Here is a 27917-nt window from a genome sequence, read left to right on the forward strand (position 1 = left end):
CTCCCATGGGTTCAAGTTTGGTATTTTGGAAGTGGTTGCTCCTGATTTTAGAGGGGGGGACTGGACCAACAAATGACTCAGGGCTGAAACTTGATGGCAACTCAGGTTAAACGGGGCTGAGTTTCCTGGTATAAATGAATCTATTAGCATTAAACCTGAACTAAAGTTAAGAGCTAACAGATTATAATTTTTCCCTTTAAACACTTGTTATTATATAATATACATAAACTACACATAAAACTTTTTATATATATTTTTTACGTACTATTTTATGAATTCAAACACACATTTTCCATTCTTATTTATTTCTACTTATTTATATGTATTTTGAAATATTTTAAAAGACTGTTGCTTTAAATTTTAATTGTGTTGATTTTGATGGACTCATTAAGGAAAATGTATAAAAAGGATTTAGTGTAACATGTCTTTGTTCTGAGGAAGTCAATTTTGACGAAAGCGCTTGACCTTTTGTGCTGTGTGGATACATTAAAGTGATTGTTACTACAACTGTGTTCTTGTTGGAGAAGTCCGATTTTTTTGCAGTTCATTTGTAGTATTCTTCACATTGCTGTGGAGTCGGGGACTAGTTATTGGTGCCTGGAGGCAGTATTTCTATTTTATGGTTGTTATTTCTGCTTCTGCACCTTTTCGGGTTTTTTTTACATATAACAAAGGGTACTAAACTAGGATGTCCCATGTCACTGATTCTATTTGCTTTGGCTATTGAAATATTGGCAGATTCAATATGTAGCAATACAAAAATCAAAGCAGTAGATGTTTATGAACAATACAGTTCTAAAGTAATGCTCTTTGCTGATGATATATTATTAAATTATCCAATACAAAAGAGACATTGCAAGAATTAGATATTTTAATTGACATATTTTACAGGACTCCATTTCAATAAATCAAAATCAAAATTTTTATTTTTAAATAAAAAAAAAAAAAAAGAATTGCAGACGAATGGGAATCACATTATCAGGAAACAAGAATCTGCCTTAAAATATCTAGGAATTGAGTTATGCAAGAATAATAATGAATTAGTCTCCAAAAACTTCAATAATATCATAAATACAATTAAAATCTCTGTGGAAAAGTGGAACAAAATAATATTAACATTTGAAGATAGACTACAGTTACTAAAAACGGTTTTACTACCCACGATTCTATATATAGCTTTGGCAATACAACTGTTACCAGAAAGGAATATATTCAAAAAAATAAACTCATGCCTATAAAATTTTTATGGTTTTCCTAAAGAAACAGAATAGCTTTAATACATCATATCAGACCATGGAAACAGGGAGGATTTTACTTTTCTGATATAGAAACATATATAAAAGTATCAATATCTAAAGCAATCTCAGATTGAATAAGTCCAAATTATTCTGCAAATTGGAAAGAATTACTAACTGTAATATCAATAAATGAATTTGATTTACAAAACAATTTTCAAATAACAGATAAAAACATTTTGCCATGACACATATTATGTATTAGTATGCAATATAACATAACTAAGCCTACTAAAACTTGTATAATTAATTATTACATTGACTCATTTAGGAAAATTATTAATGCAAATATAGATTTAAAAATCTGGTTTGATCTTTTAATACCATTTATAGTTACAAAGAGCTATCCACATAAAATATACAGAGAAATAATTAATTCCTAGGAACAGAAAGGATTTGTTTGTTGGTTTCAATGTATCAAAGAACTAAAAGTTCTGGATATGCAAACAGTACAAACAACATACACAATTCCATGACAATTGGCTAACTATGCAAAGCATTCTGATGTATTTGCAAGGTTTATGCAGAGTAATTAGTAAATTACTGCAGTGGTGGTGCTGCGGTAGCGTTGTCGCCTCACAGTTAGACGTTGCCCGTTCGATCCTCAGTTAGAGTGACCTTTGTGTGGCGACATGCATGAACGGAGGTTCCTTCATTGATGGTTGTGCATTAGGCCCAGCAAGCCAGCACGTAAAACTCTACTGCCAATCATTAGTGGACCGGAGTTCCGCTGTGGCGACCCCTAACTGGGAAAAAGCCGAAAGAAGACATGCAGCGTAATTAGTAATTCTTCATTTAAACTAAACTTATGAAATAGCTATATGAAATCATATATAATGATTATTACATGGGAAATAGTATTTCATACTTTTACAAGATATTGATAAATTATAAAAGAACACCCAAATCCTCATATTGGAATTATATAACAAAAGGACACTCATTACAGCTAACTGAATAAATTAAATCACATATTTTATTATCAATAAAACAAACATCTTTTACAGAATACTGGAAAGATTTTAATTGGAAATTCTTGCACAGAGCATTCTTAACTCCAGATAGAATTATTAAAATTAATTCTTCCACAAAGGGAATATGTTGGAGGTGTTAGCAAATAGACAATGCAAATTAGAATCACATTTTTTTCAACTGTGTTAGAAATAAGCCATTTTGGAATGGTATTAAAAACTTTTTACAAGCTTTATTTAATGAATCATTTAACTTATCTAAAAGCTCTACTATTATTAAATGTGCATGAAGGTCCTCATTTGAATGAGTCAAATATGTATCTAGTTTGGACAATACTTGCAATCTCAAGGAAGTGTATAACAAGAAGATGGAATACAAACACAATACCGACTTTGGAAGACTTCTACAGCCTACTGAAGACCACAGCATTGTTGGAAATTAAAATGAAAGAATTAAGGATTCATCGTAAGCCATTTATTAACAATCCATGGAAAAAAGTCTTATCATTGATTGACACTTTGCAATAACTGAACAGATACGCTCTGATAACTGGATTGTTATACATATAAAGTAATTTTATATATTGAACTCTGTTATAGTGTCAGGCTGATGTAAATAGTGTACATAGTTATGGAATTTATTCAACTGTATTTGAAAAATAAAACATTTTTGAGGAAAATGAGAAGCGGTGAAATGATCATCTAAATGGCATGAGCCAGAGACATAGCTAGGGTATGGCATGGGGGAAGCTACCCTGGACACAGGCTGTTAATGGCCATGATCAACACCTGCAAACAAGGAGTGCAGTACCAACATTGATATAAGAAACCATGCAGGATAGCATGGATTTGTTCAAGCTCGGTGTGTTACTAACTACAGCAAGGAGCTTGCTACATTTCCAAACTATTTTTTTTCTTGCTTTGGGAAATCTTTTTTTTTTTTTTTTTTTGGTCATCAGCTTGGGGTTGTGGGAGGGGCAGTCTGGGGAACAGATCTTGGCACCAAATGACCTATCTATAGCTTTGGCAGGAATAACTAGGAAGCTGGCACTGTCTTCTTTTATGGAAGGGCAGTGTAATTTCTTGGCTACATTTTAAACAGGGTCATGTTGGTAGAGCTGAAACCATGTACACCATGGCAAAAATATGCAAGATTATCAGGCCTGTGTGCAAATGACATAATTCCTGTAATTGGCTGCATTTATAAACTTAGACAAGCTGTAGGAGACCAGGCAGATACATAGCAGCAAGGTTCACTCCAGGTGCTCAAGTCCTAATTGACCAAATAACAATGTCTTGAAGCCAAGGAGTGAAGTGACTTGTAGCTCATGGTCAATGATGCTCATGCTCAAACTTGAATATGAGTTGGAGCAAGCAGCTGTGACAATGCCTTTTAGGATTAGGGAGTGGGAAGGGAGTTTTACGTTAAGGGGGGGTGTAATTTTAGAGTTAGGGTGTGGGAAGGATGTTTTAGGTTTAGAGAGAAACTGGGGAACTTAAGTCTAGGGAGGAAGATTAGAATATTAAGTTTTGAGAACAGGAAGAGGGTCTTTGGGTTAGGGAGCGGGAATGGAATTTTAGGGTTAGAGTGACAGTTCTGGTAGGGCTATGGGAGCTAAGTAGTTAAGGGAAAACAAGTTATTGAGCACCTGAAGCAGTTGCCTACTTAAAGTAAATGGCTTTGAGCAATTACATTGGGACCATGCAAGTTCTTGTAGTAAATGTCTGCAGCATCATCTTCATACTGGTCCTCTGACTTACGATCCATGGTTTGTACAATCATCTTCCAAAGGTAACCTATGCCTGGTTAGTCATAACAAAGGTTTAGAATGACAGAATACTATAAACTTTCTGGAGAAACCCCTACTGCTTGCCCTGAATTATCTAAATAAATATCTGTGGAGAGAGTTCTACATTCTTTGAAACCACAAGCAAAGAATGCCAACCATGCCACCTGATTCTCCTCAGGCTATTGATCTTCAAGGACTAAGATCTCATGTTAGAAACAGCCAGGGAAGCCAGACAATTTGTACTGTGCAGTTAAAAGGTATGTCTGTATCAGGACTACTTCAAGGTGAAGAAGAAAATAAAGTGTGACCTTCCTCGGATGTCAGAACTCCATCTTGACTGTGATAAAGTATTTGGCCATGCTACAAATCAACTGGTGTTCCAAACCCAAGAAGTCTGTCTCAGCAGGCAAGGCACTTCAGTTAATTCAACCTGTCTATTGCCTGAGAGTTCACTATAATCTCTCATATCCTGAAATCTAGATGGAGTCTTGTCAGCAGATTCCAAAGAGTCTAGTGAGAAAACAAGGAATACCACAACCTCAGGCAAGTCTGCAGCAGTAGCAGACACCACATGTACTTCTTCTAAACAAGAAACAGACAAGAAAGTGGACCATCTGTAGTCCCCAGCCTTTCTAGGGATGAGACCCAGGAAAGAGGCTCAGAGGCCACTATTTGCTGTCCCTCTGAAGAACTCATTTGAAGTACTTGGAAATTCACATCAAGATGCTGAGGATGTTATATACACCCCATCCCTGTCATAAACAAGCAATCTTTGACAACAGTATAAAAGAATTGTAACTTTTTAACTCATTTATCATCTTGGGCAAAACTATAAAGCTCATGATGACACCCCCAAGTAATGTAAGAAAGAAAGGGTAGCATAAGGTAATATGACTGCTCACCTGTGTTCCGAGATGCTCTCCAGTTGTACAGCACCAACACAGGCATCACTCAGTAAAAAATACATTTTCTGATCTCTAGTATCAGAAGCATTGATGACTTAAACTTCTTCATATTCTTGAAACTGTTTTGAGCCTTAAGTGGCTCCCTGTAATAGCTAGTTAACATTTGATATTGTTTTTACTTCTGTAAATATTTACTTTCTTCTTTGTCAATGAGTGGTAACTCTCCAGGTGATAGTTTGTGCCTGTTCATTTAACTTTACGTACCTTCTTTAGCTACACCTGCATTTGTAAATAATAAAACATTTAGCACTAACTGTTCATGGTTTAAATTCTAAAATTAAACATAATGAGACTGTTCATTATTTCAAGAAAAAAAGGTATCGATGTCCTGCTTATTCGAGAGCTAATGATAAACTGAGACACAAGCACTATATGAGTAACCATTTAGTTTCTCAGTCATAGATATCTTAAGAAAGATCTCTAAAAGGAGAATCAGGATGTTTATAACTCATGATTAGACTGGGTATGTCAACATGGTAACAGAGATAAAGAAGGAAGATGGGCTATGAGAAAATTCAGCACATGCTCAACTTGCAGTGGACATAATATATGGCCCCAGTGATGATAACCCTAGTGTGTCTACATATTGTTTTCATGAAGTTGCCCAACCTAGGAACAGCCATCACCATGATACTCATAGGAGAGCCTTTAATGTAGCAATAGAACAGGGAAGAGGGATAGTGCACAGTGGGTAGTATTGTCATCTCAGTGTAAGAGGTTTTCCAGTTTGATTCTCTGGATACTCCGGTTTCATTCCATGTACCAAAGACATGTAAGTAGGTGGATTGGAAACACTAAATCACCCATAATGTGTGTGTGTGTGTGTGTGTGTGTGTGTGTGTGTGTGTGTGTGTGTGTGTGTGTGTGTTTTATTGAAGAACAACAGTAGAAGAACTAGCCATGCAGCAGTGTGAACCACTGGCTCTAAATGATTGTCGTTGTTGATGTGACACCCCATGTGCAAAAATGGGAAAAAGAGATTGTGGATGGATGGAAGAGACAAGAGACCACACAAAGTAATGAGATTAAAAAAAAAAAAAACAGGAAATCCCTGAAGCTTGTGTAAGGAATAATGCCAGACTCTGGATTTGCATTCTCAGTTCACAGTAAAAATTGCTCCTGTGGTAGAACAGATTATTAGTTGACGTTAACAGAATTATAGCAAATCCAAAGGATGGAGCACTTCCCTTTATCAGTGTCAGACCATGATAGGATTAGTTGTAGGTATAGCCTAGACTGCTGTAAAGACAGTGGGAATAAAAATTGGAGGACTGATCTCTTAGTGCTGAAGAACAGACAGTCTGCATTACTTATCCAGGAAGAATTAGTGAGGCACATCAGAAACAACTTCTAAGAGAGTATGTCTATTAATCATCGATTGGACAGTTTTATATGGAGTCTGCAGAATATAAGTAGGGCAGGAAAGGCAAGACTGTATGCCAAAATAAACTGTAATATTAACTTACTGATCATACCTTTCAACCTCTTAGAGCAATAAATCTGGACAAAGCCATTAATAAAAGTGGGACAGAGGCCCAAGAATAGGGACACTTTTTAAATATTGTTCCTACAAAGTTGATACAATAACAGGTTTTGCATTCGCATGAATTTTCTGAAGGGTAATACGTCTGAAACACAAACATCTGTCATTATTTTCTAACTTCTGTCTTTAATTATTTGCTACTAATTTGCCAGAAAACACCAATTATATGAAAAATGGACCAAACATATTTGGACAAAATCTGGACATTCTGCAAAAATCTGTACAGTTGAAAGGTATGTAATACTGATCCAAAATACAGAGAATTCACTGGCTAAGAACAAGAGAATCACTTTTCATTATGAGGAATTAATCGTGAGTACAAAATAGTTAAGGGAGAGTTAGTGAGGACAATCTAAGAAAAGAACAAAATGTTCCTGCAGATAACAAGCTTGGACATTGGGTGATTGTTCAGGTAAGACGTGAGCCCACACAATTCATCATAATCACACACAGTCTAATGCAATGTCATTTAAAGTGCACGGGAAAACTCGTATGAACTGCAGTAACACTATTCATGCCTTATCCCTCTGTGAGAAGCTATACCTGGATGTAGAATATGGGGGCAGCAACATTCTAGCAGATGTGTGGACTTCCTCTTAGCATTCCCCATTCCAAAGTTAACACATGAACAGTCACAGTTGTCATTAGCTCCCCTATTACAAAATGAGATTTGTAACACAATTAAAGAACGAACCATGAGAAAGGCCCCAGAGCCAGATGGTTTTGCCACCTGCCTTTACAAAAGATATCTCTTTCCCTTCAACAGTGCTGTACCAACATATTTTTAATTCAGTAGCCTTTCCATCTTTGCTGCAACAGTCTACTATAGTTGTCATCCCCAATCTTGGATAAGACCCTCTGAACATGGAATAGTATAGGCCAATTTCCTTAATCAATGTGGAAGTTAAAATATATGTGAAAATCCTTGTAACTCTATTGTACCATTGTGACTAGTCTAATATATCTTAGCCAAGATGGTTTCCTACACAGCTAGTACAGTGGGGTCCATTTATGGTATTGTTGAACCTTATTCAGACTGAAAAAGCCATGAGCAGGCAAGTAATGCACTCTTCATTGATTTCAAAATATATTTATTTCTATTAGATGGTCTTTTTATGTGACTAGTGCTCGGGAGTTTTGGTATTCCCCAAGACTTTAGACTTTACAATAGGTGCCAAAGTTCTTTATCATTTTCATTTTTCCCAGATCTTGACAGCTTTTACAATGTATTCACTCTTTGTTTTGTACAAAGGCACCAGGTAAGAATGCCCATTGCCCACTACCTTGTTTTTATTAGCAGTTAAAACTTTAGCATACCTCACATAAGAATATAATTTTGCATGGATGGAATTTGCAAGGACAATTGCTAAAGTATTGCTCTTTTTGAACAGTTGCCTCTTTTTGACCATGAATCCCATACAGGGTGCATTTAAGTTAAGTGGTCATTTAGACTCATCCTTCTTGTTGACTAAAATTAAATAAAATGAAAAAAGCAGTGCTTCTTCTCACCATATCTTCACACCAATCATTCATAGTGTTCCACAAATGCTTTTCAAAAATAACTAATGCACCACCTAAGTATTTAAGAGTTTATATATACATATACATCATTAGAGTGTACACTGGAACTGAATTAAATGTCATTGTTAGAAAATAATTTACAAGACAATCTCAGACTTATTCTACCAGGCAGAATCTATGCAGCCAGCATGAACTTTTCCCCAAACTTCTATTACATTCTTTGCTACTTGCCAACCCCTCACTTTACTAGATGGTTCAGTAAGATTCACAGATTGTTTTTGCAGCTTATGTGGGGTGTCAAACATTGAACTATTGCTGATATTGTGATCCACTCAGCCAGGAGGGAGGAGAAGGTTTACCCTTCTTAAGAGTATATGCATTGGCTTTTTTAATACAACATAAACTAGGGGAATTGAATTCATTATTCCTATTGGGAATAAAACCTAAAACACTACTTCTGGAGAGTACCACCAATAAAGCCATCTCTTGGTACCCAAATCAACTTCCAACCTTTCTTAACATTTGGCATTCCTTGATGGTAACCCAGAAGACATCTCACAGTTGAGGCTTATTGAATTAGAGTGCCCACTTGGTCTCTCAGTCCCTTTCTGGGGATATTAAGAGCTTAAAGTAGGGTGATGTCCAATGCTTGGTATGAAGGGAAGCACAATTCATGTCAGAAATTATTGAGAGTATCAATGTGTTTAAACTACTATTGCAATTTGCTGAATTAAAAATATATATTTTTGGTATTACAGTGAAATGCTGGCAAAAATATTTATAGCATAGACGTATCTTAAGGTCCTCAACATGGTGCTGGGTCATTTCTCAGCAATAATGACTCTCTGGTGAGCTTGCTTGTGTCTTTGACCCTGAGATGAAAGCACTTCACCAGATAAGAGCCAGACGTATTTACTGGTTACTTATTTAGACAGTGGTAGTTATTACTTACACATTTTTCAGTGGTAGTGATTACTGGAAGTGATTAGTTTACATTTTTCAGTAGTAGTGATTACTTATACCTTGTCAGGGATCACATCACATCAAATGGGTCTCATAGGTCAAATAACTCAAATAATGATGTTATATGACATCCTGGAGTTACCAGACCATACATGGAAATTTAAATTTAACAGGCATTGTTGGTCTTTGACCAACAGCAAGGAACTGCTTTGTTTTTTACTGCTAAGATGTATGTGCCAACATTATAGGCACAATAAATCAGAAATTATGGCAATAACACAACGTTTGAAAGGGATTTGGTCAGAAAGTTGTGCTACAGGAAAACAGATACTAAATAGGAACTTACCATTTTACCATTAAGTGCAGAATTGTGGATGTTAGAGGAAGGTGAATGAAAAGAAGAAAATGGGGGGGCATACTTCTCAACCTGGAAACATCAAAAATCTGGACAAGGCCCATGAAAAATAGGTACAAATTTGTATGCTGATTAACATATAATTTACATGCACAATTACGTAACCCCACCCACTCAAATGGAATTGCCAGATACCAACTTTCAAATGCAAACTGAAGAACAGACAACCAAAATATGGCACCAGAGTCCCCCTGAAGCCATTCCAATGTCCCATTACCTGCCTATTTCACCCCATTTACCATAGACACTAATGTGTGCATGCTGCTTTACTTTTATGATGATTATTTGGATTTTATTTTTACATTTTACAGCACAATGCACAAACACTAACAAACATCTGCTAAACAAAGCAATACTGTCTCACAGACAAAATAGACTTGGCAATGGCATTAAAACTTCTCTGCCCTTGAAACTTACATTCATTGAAACAGCATTGAAACCCACACCACATCCAAAGAAAATGCATCTGGCCAGTGGTGGATAAAGATTACCTTTGGGCTGTTTTCAAATCATTGGCCCCTTGCACACAAAACAGGAAACATGCACGTGTTCTTTTCTTTGATACACCTTCCTGACTTTATTAAAGTATATTCCTTGTATAATACAGCACACTTGTTAGACAGAACACATTTTAAATGTATTGTTTGAACATTTTTCCAGTAGGCTGTACTGTAGGCAATGAAACAAAATGCATGAACCAATAATGACAAAACTGCCCAATTCAGAAATTTCCATCATAAAAGTTTACTTTCACACCCACACTATAAATAGAATGACAGTAGTGTAAGCCATAGGCATCTTGCACAGCTTCTCACACTTATTTTCAATTTCAGCTATTTTGTTTTGGGTGGGGATAAAAGGCCAAACACCAGGGACACATTTTAAGCATTGCTTGTATAATTTTGGAAAGTTGCTAGAATAAAATGTTGTGTTACCACTATGCATTTCACTGGCAAGTTTTGAACCCAGGACCCTGTGCACTACAGTCAGGGCAACATACCACTATGCCAAATCAGCAGTTTCCTAAAAGATAGGAAGACTAAAACTTATATGGCTATCATTTAGTGAATTCAGCTCTCACTTCTCACCATAGCTCTCAACCTCTCAGCACAAAAATACTGGACAAAGCCAATAATGGGGGAATTTAAATTCAGTTTTCACTTCTCACGATAGCTCTCAACTCTTAGCACAGAAAACTTGGACAAAGCCAATAATGGGGGAATATAGCCCCAAAATAGGGACACATTTCAAATACTGGTTTTATAAACTTAGAAAATTGCTAGAATAAAAGTTTTGTGTTACCATTTATTTTCTGAAGAATATGAAGTCTGAAATTCAAATGCCTGTTATTATTTAATTAATTAAATCCTGCAGTGATGGGGGCATTTTCGCACACACATGCACACACACACACACACACACACACACACACACACACACACACACACACACACACACACACACACACCTACAGTAAGTAGATAGAATGTATATACAAATGTGTTTAAGTATCATATGCCTGCTGTTTGAACAAAAAAGCCCACTGTATTTTTCTTTGCCTGTAAATCTATTCATAGATCAGCAGTTTTTTTTCTTCTTTTACTGTTTTCTGTAACAAATCCTAAGACAATTTAAATGATAGCACTTGTGATATTTAAGCAGGGCAATTGCTATCATTTAAACTGTCTTATCGCCATACAAGCAACGTCTTTCTAAAAGAGGAACTGTCAGTTCCACAGTTCAGTTATCTTACCCTAAAGTAATCATAACCGATGTTCTTTAATTATTAAATAGTAAAGACACAGGGACACATGCCAAACTGACCTCATTGCACAACAGTTTTATTTATTTTATTTTATTTTTTATTTTACATTTGTTGACCGGGCTAGTCTAGCTGGATATATGTCCATTTTCAGTAGAGGCCCGGGGAGAAAAGCTCCAAACAGGAAATTGACAAGGTTAAACTAAGCAATTCTACAGAATTAAAACTAGGCAATACTAAATAAATTGAACTAAGCATTTCTATACAGAAAATGTAAAATAAGCAAAATTTTTTTTTTTTTTTTTTTTCTACAAAATCACAGTAGAAAGTTATGAGCAATTATTAGATAAAGGGAATAATAAATGTATCTTATTCTCATTATAGGAGAGTAAGAGTAGAGTTGAAGGCAGTGGATACAGGTGTAGGAATAGAGTTAAGATTAAAGAATGGAAGAGAAAAGATATCAATGGGGGTTAGTACATGGACAAAGCCAGTGTGCTTTCAGATGTTTTTTAAGATGTTTCTTGAAAAGAAAAGTTGAATTAATGGTAGATAATGCAGCAGGAAGTTGATTCCAGACTTTACCTACGGTGTTAGCGAAAAGAGAATCACCAGCTTTGTTATTAGCTTTGCTGGATAAAACTAGGAGCTTGTTAGCAGAGCGTAATGTAGGTAGATTATTGTAAGGAGTAATAAGATTAGACAAGATAGGAGTGTTGTTAGTGAGGTGTAGAATCTTTTGTGTTATAAGCAATTGTTGATAGAGTATATGGTTTTGCAGTTCTAGCCACCCTAGTTGTTTGATGTTAAGACAGTGGTGAGTTTTAAAGGCGGAACTTGTGATAAATCTAGTTATGCTATTATAACATATGGAGAGCTTAGTGAGGTTGCTTTTGGATAGATTGGTATATATGACAGAGGCATAAAAGAGGGTGGAAATGAGGTGGGTCTGAGCAATTGTTTTCCTTGCAGAGGGGGTAAGGAAGGTTTTTATTCTGTAGAGTGAGCCAAGTTTTCTGTTAACAGACTTAATGGTGGCGTTTATGTGTTCATCAAAATTGAGATGATTATCAATAGTTACCCCTAGTAGACGGGTTGTAGTGTCTGGGAAGATGTTGGTACCATTGTTAGAGGTTATAGAGAAGAAAGGAGTGGCTGATTTGTGAGTAGGAGTAAAAAGCAATAGCTTTGTTTTTTTGGGGTTTAAGAGGAGGCAGTGTTGCATAAACCAGTTTTCAACATTCTGAAAAAGAGTTTGTGTGAGGGAATGGAGAGAGGGTATATCATTGGCTGTACATATTAATGTGGAGTCATCTGCATATTGAATGCAGGTGGCTTGGGGTATGTTGATGTGTAAGTTGTTGATAAATAAGGAGAAGAGTAGGGGACCTAGGATGGAACCCTGTGGGACTCCAATGTTTACAGGAAGTAGTGAAGATAGACTGTTCTGCCAAAGTACTGCTTGCTGTCTATTTTCCAGATAGGATCTGAACCATTGTATGGCTTGGGGATTAAGAGAATGAGCCTTTAGTTTGCCAAGCAGCAGATTATGGTTTACCATGTCAAAGGCTTTTGACAGGTCGATAAATAGAGTAGAAGAGAAAGAGTTGTTGCGATTCTTGTATATAGAGTCGGTAAAGGATAGAAGGGCAGTAGATGTACTGTGAAATGGCCTAAAGCCATGTTGGCAGTTAGCCAATAGGTTATTTTGTAGTAAGTGGTTAAGTAGCTGCTTGTGAATACATTTTTCCATTATCTTAGCTAAGGGGGAGAGTAAAGCAATAGGGCGAAAGTTAGAAAGCTCTGTAGATGGTCCTCCTTTATGTAAGGGGATGATATGAGATACCTTCCATAAAGTAGGGATTCTAGCTTCAGAGATAGTTCTGTTAATAAGGATAGAAATGGGATAGTCTATGACTTTTGCAGCTATTTGTAGGTATTCAGAAGGGAGTCGGTCAGCAGAAGGGGTGCAAGGTTTTAATTTTTGAAGAAGCTTACAGATGACAGCTGTAGATACTGGTTGTATCTGAAAGGTAGGTGATGTAGGATTGCAGGTATGTGTTTGGGATGCAGCAATGGGTGGTAAAGAGTTAGCCAGGGTTTTAATGGCTTCTGTGAAGTAGTTATTAAAGGCGTCAGGGATCAGGTTGGAGTTACTTTTGTTGAAACCGATTGGGTCTGGAGTAGTAGTGTGACCTGGCTGAAGGAGTTTGTTTATGGCAGACCAGAATTTTTGTGGAGTTTGTTGATTGTTTTTTTGAAGATGTAGGTAGTAGTCTTTTTTGTCTCTAAGAATATCTTTCTTTGTAGCATTTCTTAACTGTTTAAATTGGAGATGGGTTGAAGGACATTTGGTAGATCTCCATTTGGCCCAGACTTTATTTCTGAGTAGGATCTTTTGTCTGGTTTGTGGTGTGAGCCAGGGAGCAGATTTTGATTTTATTCTAGTGGAGCGATAGGGTGCGTGGGAGTCTAGGATTTGAAGAAAGTTAGTATTAAAGTAGGTAACAGCTTCGTCTAATTTTAGATAGGTTAGTGGTGACCAGTCACATGCTTTTAATTCAGATATAAAGTTATCTGGATTAAATGATTTTTTTAAGCGTGAGGTTTTAAGTTGATGGGTAGTTGCAGTATGGACATTTTCTCTAATAATGTAGGTAAGTGTGTGGTCACTGATGTCATCTGGGAGTGTTCCTGGAGTATAAGAATTAGGGTGGCTATTAATGAGGATCCAGTCCAAAGTACTTTCCTTTTTACTGGATTTATGGATTCTTGTAGTAGATGATATTAGTTGTGAGAACCCAAAGAGGTTTATATGGTTGGCAGGGTTTAGGGAATTGCAAGTAGACCAGTCTATGTTAACATCACCAAGTATGATAGTCTCTTGGGGTAGTTGGATAGAGAGGTGGCTCAGTAGGTTCTCTAGAGAATTTGTGTTATTACCTGGAGGTAAATAAATACAGATTATATAGATGGATTTGGAGTTATTTATTTCAAGTTTGATGGATAGGGTTTCAGATTTGGTGTCTAGTGATGGAAGCACATTAACTGTGGAGATTTTGAGGCTTGATTTATAGAGAATGGCTATACCTCCACCTTTTTTTATTTTACGGTCATTTCTGAGTATGTTATAGCCAGGAGGGGTGATTTCTTGGTCTAGAGTAGTTGGTTTTAGCCAGGTTTCAGTAAGACAAAGAATGTCGAATGAGTATATATCAAGGAGTGCGTGCAGATGGGTAAGTTTATTATTAATACTTCTAATGTTAAGGTGAGCTATAAGGAGGGAGTTAGATGTTTTTTTAATCGTAGAAACTATGGGAGCTGTTAACTTCGTAGGATCAGTGGTGGAGTCAGTATAGGGTCCAGGATTTGGGTGAATGTCACCATCTAGGAGGGGGTGTTGCTGGGGGTGTCTGAGTGATTTTAGAAATTTAGATAGGTTATTGAAGGTCTTTCTGATAGAGTAATACGTGAAATGGGTTGTTCTATGGAACTTTGGTAATAAATATGTAGAGTAACATGTTATGTTACAATGGTTAATGGAGAAGGTGAGAGAATAGGGTAAAGTCTATTGGCTGTAAAGGTTTTGTTCAGATAGAGAGAGATATTCATAGGAGGTAAGTGAATAAGAAATGGTAAGAGATGCTAGTATGATAGCTGAGAGCAGGGAGGTGGTGAGTAGTGTTATATTTGTTGGAGGCATGGTAAGCGAATGTATGTAAGGAGTAGCTTGAAGGTAGGTATTATAGTAAGTGAAGGAGATAGTTTAGAGAGGTAAAGTAGGTTATATGTTGGGTTGGTGAGCAATTGGTAGGGACTAGATAAGTAGGGTCCTAAGGTATAGTGTTGAAGAGCAGAGGATGTGAACAGAGAGAGAGTAAAGTAGAATTAATAGGGGGATAGAGTAAAGGGAGAGACTAAATGATAAAGAGTTAAGTGGGAGTTAAGTAAGAAATCAGGAGATAGAGTAGGAGGAGTGGCTCAGAATTAAAGAGGTAAGTGATAGGAGAATAATAGAAGGGGGGAGTGGTCAGTGAAGTATAAGTGTAGGACCACTGGGGGTGGGTGGGAATTGGGGGTAGGGTAGGGGAGCGGAGCGGGAACAAACAGACAGAGTGGAGAGCTAGAGGAGAAACAATCAGCAGAGCTGCCAGTAAAGGTGAGTCAAGAGTGTCTAAGGTGAGATGAAGCAAAAGTAGGAGTCTAAGAAAAGCAGGCTGGTATAGCAAGTTAGTATAGAGGGAGAAGTGTGAGGTTTAGAGTAGTTTTAGGTTCAGGGAAGTGTAAAGTAGTACAGCAGACTAAGGAAAGGAAAAACAAGAGAAGAAGGATGAAAGGGAAGGTAGTGGTATCTACTGGGCAAAGCTATTATTACAAATAGCTACAATAACGGGGGTAGGCTAGTACTGATAATGGAGGGAGGAAAAGCAAAACGAGGGGCACTAGGAAGTAGTGGAGGAGTGAGGTTAACAAGGTAGCTAGTTGAGGAGGTAGGAGGCTGCTGGCTGACCAGGCTCAGAGCGTACGTTAGAGCCCCTGGAACACCAGAGAATACAATTATGCTTTAAAGGCAGGACAAATTAACATACATATTTGTTTCCTTGAGAGGGGGTGCAGGGAGTAAAGGCAGTCAGTTGAAACCACAGGTCCTTTGTCAGTCGATGGTATGTTGACAGATAGTATAGCAGTAGCAGTACAGTGAAGGTTAGCGTACTATTGGAAGAGAGAGAAGACAACACAGGTAATGAGTTGCAGAAGGTTAACATAAATTACAGTAAAAAAGTAAGTACAACAGCTCTAATAAAACACAGAATGAACTTGTACTAACATTGCTAGTATATGCAACAGTATAGCAATAGGAGGTATAATGCATTCAAAACAGTTAGTAATTGAACAATAGCTTAATACTGCTAGAGTCTCTCAGTTTCATAAGACCACAAATATTCTGCTACAATTGATATACCTATAGGTTAATTCCTGTAGGCAAGTAGGATAACATTTAGTACATTGGGTTACAATTGATACAAAGTCATTTCCTAATTGTATATAAAAGTAGTACAGCACAGACTGGAATAATGCATATAGAGACAGTGTGTAACAAATAAATAACGAATACTAAAAACAATCCCCTGGTGAGTGTTAGTGTTGGTAACTGTGTGGTTCTGTAGAAGGAGATGCCACAAAAATGTAGCAAACAGAGGGTTGTTGGGATAACCAGTGTCCTAAAGGCAGGCACAGGTTACAACAGCTATTGCGCCTAATTACGCACTTAGAGTAGATCCACGTCTAGGGGCTTGTGCCCCATGTCACAGAAATTCTCAAATGGGATTGGTGGCATTTTATTTAAGGAGGAAGCTGATATTTATTGAGTTGTTTTCTACTAAGCTCATGTGAGTTAAGTAAGGTTGCTGTAGAAAAGTATCGTCGCTGATATGAGTGTGGGCACCTGAATCATAACGAGTTGCTATCTGCCATTAAAATGCAAAGCTGTGCAAAATCCTGGGGCAGCTTTATTTCCAGATCATTGTGTTCAGAATCACATACCAATTTACTTCAGGTTTACAGCAGAAGAAGTAAGCAGTTGCTTCTAAAAGGAAGATCTGAATGGGCAGCAGGAACATGCTTGGCTGGGGCACAGAAAGCAATGAGCACCAGTGGGGCACATTGCTTTGATATCAGAGCTTTGTCCAGGCAGTTTGAAAAGTTCCTGCCCAAGCATGACAACTTTTCAGAAAGACACATAGGGCCAGGGGACAAGGAAAAAAGAAAAATGTTGGACACGTTGTGGCTGTCGGTAAGAAAAGGAAGATCCGTGTGTTAATTAGTAGGATGTAAACTTTTCAGATTCCTGTCTTTGCGTGTTTGAATATCATTTAAACCTCCAGTGCTACAGCAGGTTATTAATATGAATTTGGAGAGTTCCATTCTTGGAATAGTTTAAATATCTTTTATTTGTGCTTGGAGTTTGCACATTTATTTTAAGCCTGATGTGTGTGTAACTCATGCCTTTTTAAAGGTGCCACAGCTTTATTTTTTTTTCTTGCTAACATAAATGGAATGTGTGCTCTGTAATGTATTTAGATGGATGAGAGAGATCAATTACCCTACTCAGCACGGAATTACAAACAAAGTAATATGAAGCAACCATGGGCCACACATACACACACAATAAAGGTTTCATTTCAGATAAATACAATAAAGGTTTCATTCCTTATTGCAAGTCCATTCCTGCACACATTTCAGAATAAGGCTGTTGCAAGTCTCCAGAGTATTTCCATTCAGTAGTCTTTTCCCATTCAATAGTCCTTTCCCCAGTTGTATTTCATTTCCATTCAGTAGTCCCCGTTCAATTGCCATTCCCGCTCGCAGAGCCTTTGAAAGCCAGGCCAGCCAGAAATGCATGCATGATGCAAGCACCTTGAGGTCATTTCCAACAGGCTGGTAGCCCTGATGGAGCTGACATCATCGCACATGTGATGACGTCAGCTCACAAAACACGAAAAATAAAAAAAAACAAAAAAATTGGAAATGAAGGGATGCCATTTGGGAATCGTGGCACCCCTTCATTTGAACCCCAAAACCCGGTAAAAAATTAGTAATTGTGTATTTTTGGGAGGTATGGGGATGGCCAAGATGGTGAGCAGTTAACAGCACTTTTTTTTTTTTTGCTCTGCTTCATTTTAACATCTCTGACAGGATTTTTGTGGAAAAACTCAAAGAAAACATTTCAAAATATGATGTATGCATGGTTAAACAATTTCAGAAAGATTTTCTAGAAAATAAAAAAAACATGTTTGAAACTTTTTAATAGCCTTTTCCTGTCAAGAAAACTAAAAAGAACTAACTGTCTTAGAATGAGCCACTCTAAGCTCAAGGTAAAGGACAGTACAATGAAAGAGGCATACGATCTATACACAGTAACATCAATAAACTATCCATGAAGATAGATAAACTAGAAAGCAAAATGGAAAATATGAAAGAGGAATGTATAAAATAAGTTGAAGCGCTGAATGAATCTGTTAAACAACAATCATTACAAATCCTTAGTACAGAAAAGACAATATCTGATTAAATGGAAGAATACTTGAAAATAAGAATAATACTGAATTTCTCCTGAAACAAAAGAACCTATTCTGGGAAAAAAATAGAAGACTTCGAGAACAGATCCAGAAGAAACAACATTAGGATTTATGGAATTACTGAAAAAGAAGAGGGAGACAGTATGATTCAATTTCGTAATACTGGGCTGCCTAAGACTTTGAACCTGGCTGAACCTTTTTCCTTTGGTATTGAAAGGGCACATGGATCACTTTCAAACACATCTTAAAAAAAAAAAAAAAAAAACTCACCAAGGTCATTGATCATAAGATTTTTCTAAAGTCAAGATAAGGATTTAGTTTAAAAGCAGCATGGACTGATTATCCAGTTAAAATTATAAAATTTGACAATGACTGTTTAACATTAGTTATGTCAAAAAGAAACACATGTGCAACAGTTATTAAAAGCTTAAGGAAAACAATATTAAAGCACACATTTTGTTTCCAGAAAAAAATAAGGATTCACTTTACAGAAGAAAATAAGACTTTTAACACCCTCGAAGATGCAATGGGCTTTATACAGTAAAATATAACAAAAGAAATGAATTGGAGTCTATCAGCATCTTTGTAGAGAAATGCAATAAGGAATGGATGGTCAGTAAAAGACAAAAAAGTGAAAAAAAATGAAAGACAAATGAAAATTAATAAATTTTATTGGTCTATATGACGCTATTGAATGGACTAAATAGCGAATGCTATTTAGTCGATCCGATACTGTCGAAATGGCAAAATAGCAAAGTCACGGAAAAAATTCGGTGGGCCGTCTTTGGGACTTTGTCATTTCCTCCACTATGGTGCTATTTTGGAGTTGGCATATTTAAGTAGGGGGGGGTTGGGGGGTGTAGCCCCCCATTTACATTTGTGTTTAAGTTTTTATTTTTTTTATGGAGCAGCGAATTTTTTTCCCCTGGGAAAAAATTAGCTGTTCTGTTTGTTCGATATTTTGTTGTTTCAATATTATCGGTACAATGAAATAGCGTTCGCTATTTACATCATATGATAATATGATATAGATGCCATTTTATGATTATGAATGTTTAGTAATTTAAAGAAGTCCTTGAATAGCAAGGAACAGATGCTAAATACTACTTTTTACAAGGTAAATCATTTATTTTTTCTTTCCTTACTTCAAATGGTTACTAGTTCCATTTTAAATACAATAAAGCTGAATTCTTTTAGCTCTATATGAAACTGAAGCAGTTTAATTTAATAAGCTAGTCATTAATGAGATGAAAGTTAAGTAGTTTGATATGCTTTTTGGGATGTTAACATGGTTCAGTAGTGTGCCACTAACATAATACTTGAAATATAAAAGGCCCACGAAAGACATCTTAAGTTAGATGCTAAAGCACACAAATATGGCTGTTTACATATATAAAAGCTATTACTGGAATGATATCAAATCATTAGAGTACCATTGGCGCTCTTACAAGTTAAACCTGGATCACACATGACTGTCATTTTTTTAATAACAAGTCTAATTCCTATGTCTCATTTAAAGAATGACAGAATGCTTCATCTAAAACAACACATATAAAACATGAAAATATAACTGCATATCTGATATTAAAGGAACTGGTGTATCTTTGATTGAGCTTTAACATAGTATAGATATAATATTTAGTGGTTATTTATTGCTTAAATTAGCTTAGTAAGACTTTTGTATTGAAGCAAAGGTTAAAATTAACATTCAACAATGCCATAACCATATTAGTTGTTGTAGAATCCTTAAAATATTATTCCTTTACATATGGAAGTTGTTTAAGGGTAAAATGCATTGGAATGATTTATAGTTTTTTAGTGGTTTGGAAAACTTTGAGTGGTTAATGAATACCATAGAACTGGCTTAAATTATCTTGTGAACATTGTAAGCATTTTTGTGTGAATAATAACAGATGAACAAATCATTTTCATGCCCTTAACATGAATACTAGCTTAAAATAAGCTAATTAGAGTCACAAGCACTTTTGTGAGGCTTGGGGAGCTTTGAAAATTCTATAAGGTGTCCAGATTACATCTTTCTGTCTAGAAGTGAATGTTGACCTTTCAACTCACTCTCTGAACCAGAAGTGAAGTGTTAGAATGTTAAAATGCAAATTGTAGGGTGTTTTTGACTCTGAAGGCTGACAATACAGCTTAAAACAATACATATCAGATCAATTAAACATACAGTTTTGAATTATATACAAAGATAATACTGAATACATGTTAGATAATAAGTAAAAGACAGTAAATTGCATTTTAAAATCACTAACAACTATTCAATAGTTTTGAATGCTTTCAGTATAGCAGAAGATAAACTACATAGTTGCTTACAAAAAGACACTTCTGATAAAAAAATAGGATTGTATTTCTTTGCAATTGTTTCTTTTTAATGATAACTAAATTTAAAATCTCAAGACAGTTTATACTGGAACGTTTGAATCTTAAAGGGAAGATTTTCAGATGTTTGTTTAAATGCCCTTAGGTATAATGGTACATTTCCGTTATTGGGGCAACGCTTCTAAAGTGGTAGCGCAAGCACACAGTGTTAAATGTGAATATGTTATTTGTATTTATAAGTTATGATTAATTGTTCATTACATGCTGTGGTATTTTTGGTGTGTTTCTCCTAAAATCTTTGAATTACTATTGAACCACCAAGGATCATCGTCGGGAGCTGTGAAATAATTGTGAGCATCTGCTAATACTCAAAGCACACATTATAAATGTTGGCCCAATAACGGAACAGTCCTTCATCTCTCCTCCCCCTTTAGTAACCATAACTGACCCCACTTTCACTCTCTTCATAATTAGGGAAACAGCTTCCTTTTCATCTATCTGTTTCCTGCACTTTTTTCATTTCCATGTAAAATGTATTTGCTGTGATTTAGTCACGCTACTGCAAATGGGATTGTAAGCCAGCAAGTATGGTGAAACTACCAAGTGATGTTTTTTCACCTACTCTGTTACCTGAAATTGAAGCTGGCCAGAGGCACACACAGTTTAAGCCTCTGCAGCTTACTTAAGTTGTTCCACAAGTCCACTGAGATCCTTCTTTCCCTGCCAACAAAGCTAATAAGTACGTAAAGAATACTAATACCACAAAAAAAAAAAAAAAACGTAAATCTGACTCTGCGGAAATAACATGCTGCCACATTGAGCTACATAAATGACAATGTACATTTCAGGTCTGCCCTGCAGGCTGGCCCAATGGCAGTGTCACAGGTCACAGGTCAAAGGGCGCCAAAGTTTGGCATTCTTTTTTCAGAATCTCTAAACTGTCGGCCTTTGGCACTGATGGCAGTATTCTTCTGACACATTTTAACTACTATTAGTCAGCATCATTGATCGGCAGCACATTTAAAGCTCTTGGTTCTTACAGGAATCTGAGACAAAGCCAAAAATAGTGAGGGAAAAAGACTACAAATCAGAGACATTTTAAATATTGCTGTATCACATTAAACAGATTTTAAGTTAACTCATTTGTCCTACCGCTTTAGAAGTGTTGCCCTGATAATGGAAAAGTACCTAAATTGATTTATGTAGTGTTTAGAATGTGATTCATTACATACTATTAGTATGCCAAAAAGAGATGAAAGAGTTCTTCCTGTATGGACTTTACGACTCCGCAGAAGAGATGTGAATTTACTGTGCTGAATGTAAATAATGTCATTTATTGGAAATGTTTAGAAGTTTTGGGTTGCCGTGTGAAGGGATCAACGATCAATGTTAATGACTCTTTTTGTAACAGACTTCATCTCAACTATTCCTCTTTGGGAGCTTAGAGTTATCACCTGTCCCACTTTACAAGGGACAATCCCTCTTTGGGCAGTTGTGTTCTGCAAAAAAAAATTGTAAAAATGGCAAATGTCCTGAGATTTTAGGGTAAAATTATTGCCTATATTTTATGCAATAGTTGCATAAAAGGGTCTATATCATAACATTGAAGTTTCAAAACTTCAAATGCTATAATATCAAAACCAAAACCAAGAAACCTAAAAACCCCGAAGACTGCGAACAGTGATTTTTTTTTCCTGGGAAAAAAATCGCTGTTCCAGCGCAAAACATGAAACATACAAACACTACAAACTATTTCAGCCCCCCACACCCCCCTACTTAAAAATACCAACTCCGAGATCACACCACAGTGGGGGAAATAGTAAAGCCGTGGAAACGGCCCACCAAATTCTTTCCCTGGGAAAGAATTTGATGTTCTACGGCTTCGCTGTTGTGAGTCTTCGAGGTTTTGGGTTCGATATTATAGCATTCAAAGTTCTGAAACTTTGATGTTACTATATAGACCCACATAAAACAGTTATTCTGCTTTTGAAACATGCAAATGTTATAAGAAACAGAATAAGCAACTAAATGCTACAAGAATAAGCCTTTCTAGCATGTTATAACTGTTGCCCTGATAATGGAAAAGTACCGGTATAACATATAAAGAAGAAATTGGACTGATTCCAACAGTAGAACTCGATTAAAGATTATCAGGTATATAAGGGAAATATAAATGTTGTATTAAACAGTACTCTATACTAGGATTATAACTAAAATATAGAACTTAGGAATATGGTAATAGTATAAGATAAAATATACAATTAGAAATAGAAAGAGATCAGGATAAGTATATATGTATATAGTTAGGACATTGTTATGTCAACAACTTTACATATAGTAAATAATATAGAAGAAATATGAAATCACCTGACCTATAAATGAATAAATATGAAAATAACAACTGACATCCTTCCTATAGTGGATGAGGGAGATAATGAAAGGTTACAGGGAAAGATGATAATACAGATAACCAGTCTGATTTACTTATAAAGAAGCAGAATCTAAGCAGTTCTTAACTTTTATCATTCATAATAACTTACTGACAGTTGTTTAAGATTATATATACTAAAAATATATGGCACACTAACATGAAACAGAAGCATGAGCTAGGTGTAATTAGTTTAATGGGAAGGTTGAGAGGTAGTTTGTTTGATTTTCCAACAAACTAGGAATATGTTATTCCATGGTAGAATGTTTTAGGGTTATATTATTAGGCACTTTTTTATTTGTTTTAAAAGTTTTGTCCATAGCTGAAGGTTTCATATTGTTCTCTATGAATTATATAATAAATTCTGTTCATAAATGTGATTTATATGTGTTTTCTTTTTCTTATATAAATGACTGATTTCAAATTTATATCTATTAGCATTAATGGATTGAATAATCCAGTAAAGAGGCAGAGTCTACTCAAATACCTATAAAGCTCAAATAGTATTTCTACAAGAAATGCATTTACTTAATATGAATGTAAATAAACTACCATTAAAGAATTATTTGATTTTAATAGGTTCTGGTTTTCGAGTTATAAGTAGAGGGGCTATCATTCTATGGAAGACCTCGTCAGTAATGCCTAAAGTAAAATATATCTACATTGATAAAAATAGTATGTTAAACATTGTTGTAACTGAGTGGAATAGAAAACTATATCCATTAGTAAACTCTTATTGGATTCCAGGGGGTGGAGCTAAAGATGCAAAGAATTATTTAGCCACTATAGTTGCAGCGGTATTGTTGTTGCCTCACAGATCACAATGCTATAGTATTCGATATTATATTAAAAACCAACAACGTAATACATCATAGAAGATTACCAGCATACATTGTTAAAATAAAAGGAAAGGAATGGTATGTTAAAGACATCAAAAACGTCCCACAAATAAACATGAATGGTGAAGTATCTGAGATTGTTCTGTGGGATTTACTAAAGGCTTACTTAAATGGAAGAGTTCCAAGTTAGTATATTAGTAAAACAAGAGAATGGGACAAAGAATTAAATACACTACAGGCCAAAATGGATAATGTTAAATCTAAAAACCAAGTGATACTATCAGTTGGCCAGGACTTAAAAACTTAAATACAAAATACATTGACATTCTAAATCATAAAGTTTCAATAATTTTTGAAAAAAGTTAAGCTTCAAGCATATTCAGTAAACCCATTAAAGTTACATAAACTTGCTATTAGATCAAAGAAAATGAATAAACTAAATCATATCAAAGAAATCACAACACATATAAATAAATACCCAGTGCTGATTTCAAAGCTGCTGAGAGAATTTCCAAAACTAAGTGCAATTTTTCAATGCATTCTGACTTATACTGCACTTGTATTTGATTAACTGTGCTGTTTTTTTAAGTTGCATTACATCTACACTGTATTTTTCACTTTTACTGTTAGACTGTTTGAATATGAACTGTTCTGCTGTTATATGTAAGTGTGTATCTTTTCTCCTGTGTTAAATCGACCTAAACAGAGTTTAAATATCTTTAGTATAGTCTGGTTACAGGTTTTGCTGTATCCAGACCTGTTAGTGCATTTCCTGTGTTTCCTGCTGCACCATCTTGTGTTGGCTGCAGTAAGTAAACTGGTTGGAATTGGTTTGGCACAGAGGGTTTAGCTAGGAACTCAGGGACACGGATTGATTGGTGAATTCCAATGTTACTATTTTACTTTCACTTTTGTGGTACTTAAGCCCCATGTTTTTGCAGGTATGTGCTTGTTTGCACATCATGCACTGCTGCTGTGCTGCTTTAACCCTTTATGAGGTATCTTAGCTGCAGTTTATCCCTTTACCAGCACCTCTGTGTAAGTGAGGCCCTCCCTTGCAGCTACTGTATTGATTTTATACAGCCATACTCACATCTATAGGTACTCTCCTCAGATAGTACCGACTCTACTATCCCTGGCCTCTCTTCAACAGATTCGGACAACCATGGATGGTTCCTTTGGTTTCTCCTTCTAGTCTGGTTGATATGGGCATACTGAGACAGTGTAGCAACTGGCTCATGTACACGGACAACACTCTGTTACTACCACCTAGGAACACAATATGTGAGAGATGCAATTACATTACAAACCTAGAATCCTTGATGTCTCAATCACAAGCCAGTACATGTGGCACTGAAAAGTTTGTCTGCTCAAACACCAGAAACACCACACCTCTAACACCACCCACACCTATACAACACACTTCCACATTTGTGGAAGTTCTCACCAAAAACATACCTAAACAAAAGAGACCTTGGAGGCAACAACACGCATCCTATCACAACTCATAGCACCAAGCACAATATGTAGCACACACGCCTGTGTGTCACAGCCTCTAAGGCCCAGCTACAAACCTAACATACTAGTCATAGGAGACTCTATCATGAGACATACAGCTGTGCCCCTCAGCAGGCTAGACAAGGAGAAAGTCACGGGTAAGTTGATTGTCAGGTGTTAGAATCCACCATATCATGCACGGACTCAAGTCTCTTAACAACAGATACTATTATGACTCCGTCATAGTCCATGTTGGTGTGAATGACTTCAGATGTACCTCTCTGGACATGATTGACCTTGCTGAATATGTGTCCCAGGCAGGTATGTCCCTAACCTTAAGCGGCATCCTACCATTACCCAGAATGATGCCTCAATACAATCAGAAAATGATTGAATTTAACAATTGGCTTAGTTTCTGGTGTCATTCCAAGGGGATCCAGTACCCGAAAGCCTGGGAGGACATGATTGACAGACCATGATGCTTTCCCAGAGTTGGCCTTCATCTGTCTCCCCTGGGCTTTAGGCCTCTGGTAAAGGATCTTGCCTCTCCCATAGTGCCTTTTTTAGGCAAAGCCATGAGGACAAAATTACCAACGTGAAAATTATTCTAAATGAAATTTAAAGGTCATGCTGCTAAATGTTAGGAGTCTTAACATGAAACTGCCCTCATTGCAAGCACTGGAAGATGGTGACATTTGTGCAGTCACTGAAACCTGGTTCAAAGCTGAGGAGCACACCCCAGCCTTACCAGGTTACTTATTCTACAATGCTTTCAGACTCCAAACAGACCGCTACAAAGCCAAAAGAGGTGAAGTTTCAATATTTATCAAAGACATACGCACCTCCAGGCTGGTCAAACAGTATGGCACACAGGAGACACTCCAGGTTCAGCTAACTGTTGACAACACATCTATTCAAATCATAGCTAGCTACAGACCCCCCCAACCATGACTCAGGATGCCCACTCCACCTATCTGGACCTGCTTGAATCCATCAAGATTCAACCCTTTACCCTGATCCTGGGCAACTTTAACTATCCAACCATAGAGTGGAAGACCTATTCTCGCCCAAAGAATGTCTATAGATTCCTTGACGTTGTCAATGCCAATGCATTGGATCAGTTGGTTGACACCCCCACAAGAAGTGAAAATATCCTGGACCTGGTACTAACCAACATGAGTAGCCACTGTAGCACCCCTACAGTGTCAGCCTCATTGGTAAGATCTGACCATAAAGTGATCACTTTTGAAGTCACCATTTTCCCTGACCCTCCCCTTGCCAGGGTCAAACAAAAAAACTTTTCCAAAGCTGTTTTCAACCTCCTGAGAGCAGGTATAAGCAGCTTCACCACCACCATCCCTTCAATTGGAACTAGTACTAATGTCCAAGCCTACATAGTTGCATGGACTCATCAATACCTGACAGAACCAAATCATCTTCCTCAAGGAAGAGTAAACCAGTTCTGGTGGAGAGCAGCAATAAACAAACTCTATAATAAAAGGAAACTATTGCTGTCCTGGTACAAGAAAGAGCAGGTGCATAGTTGGAAGCAGTCTCTCCCTTGTCTGAACAAGCAAATAAGGTCACTGGTTAAATCCTCTAAGGCAAACTTCAAGTCCAGATTTGCCACATCCACTAAGGACAATCACAAGGTCTTCTTCACATATGTCTGCAATCTCAAAGGTAACACCTAAATCTGCTCTGAACTGCTGGTCAATAACAACACATACACAAATGCCATAGATATAGCTAACCTGCTGGCAGACTGGTTCAGTGAAAACTTCACCTCCTGTCCCCCTCATCAGTAAACCATGACATCTACAGCATGTGTCTCCCTCCCCTCATCACCATGGATCTGGTCTTTAATGCCCTATTAAAGGCAAAAATTACTGCCTCCATGGGACCCAACAACATCCCTTACTGCAATCTACATTAACTCAGGCAAGAGCTCTCAGCACCATTAGGCACTCTATTTAACCAAAGCTTGAGCACTGGCTTCATCCCATCCACTATCATCCCTCTACACAAAGCTGGGGCATCCACTGACCCAGGCAATTATAGGCCCATCGGTCTAACTAGCCTGATCCGCAAAGCCATGGAATGCATTATCATGGACCTTATAAACAAGGACAATGGCAACCTCCAAACGCTTGAGCTCTCACAGTTTGGTTTTGTCAAAGAGAGATCATGCCTGTTAAACTTGGTATACTCTTTAAAACAGTCACCAAAGCTATGGACGAGGGGAAGAGAATGCGCACTACCTACTTTGACTTAGCCAAAGCCTTCAATACTATTCCCCACTTGGGTATAATAGATAAACTCTCCCAGCTAGACATCAACCCATATGTTATCAGATAGAAAGCTAACTGGTTCAATGATAGAACCCACTCAGTCATAATAGGGGAAGCCACCTCTAGCAGTAGATCTGTAATGAGCGGCATACCCAAAGGATCATTCTTGGGGGCTCTACTGTTTAGGATAGACTTTTCTGAGGTGCAAGCCAAAACCA

The sequence above is a fragment of the Protopterus annectens genome, chromosome 1.part2 (genome assembly GCF_019279795.1).
Source record: "Protopterus annectens isolate FY-2018-M chromosome 1.part2, PAN1.0, whole genome shotgun sequence".
Classification (NCBI taxonomy): Eukaryota; Metazoa; Chordata; order Ceratodontiformes; family Protopteridae; genus Protopterus; species Protopterus annectens.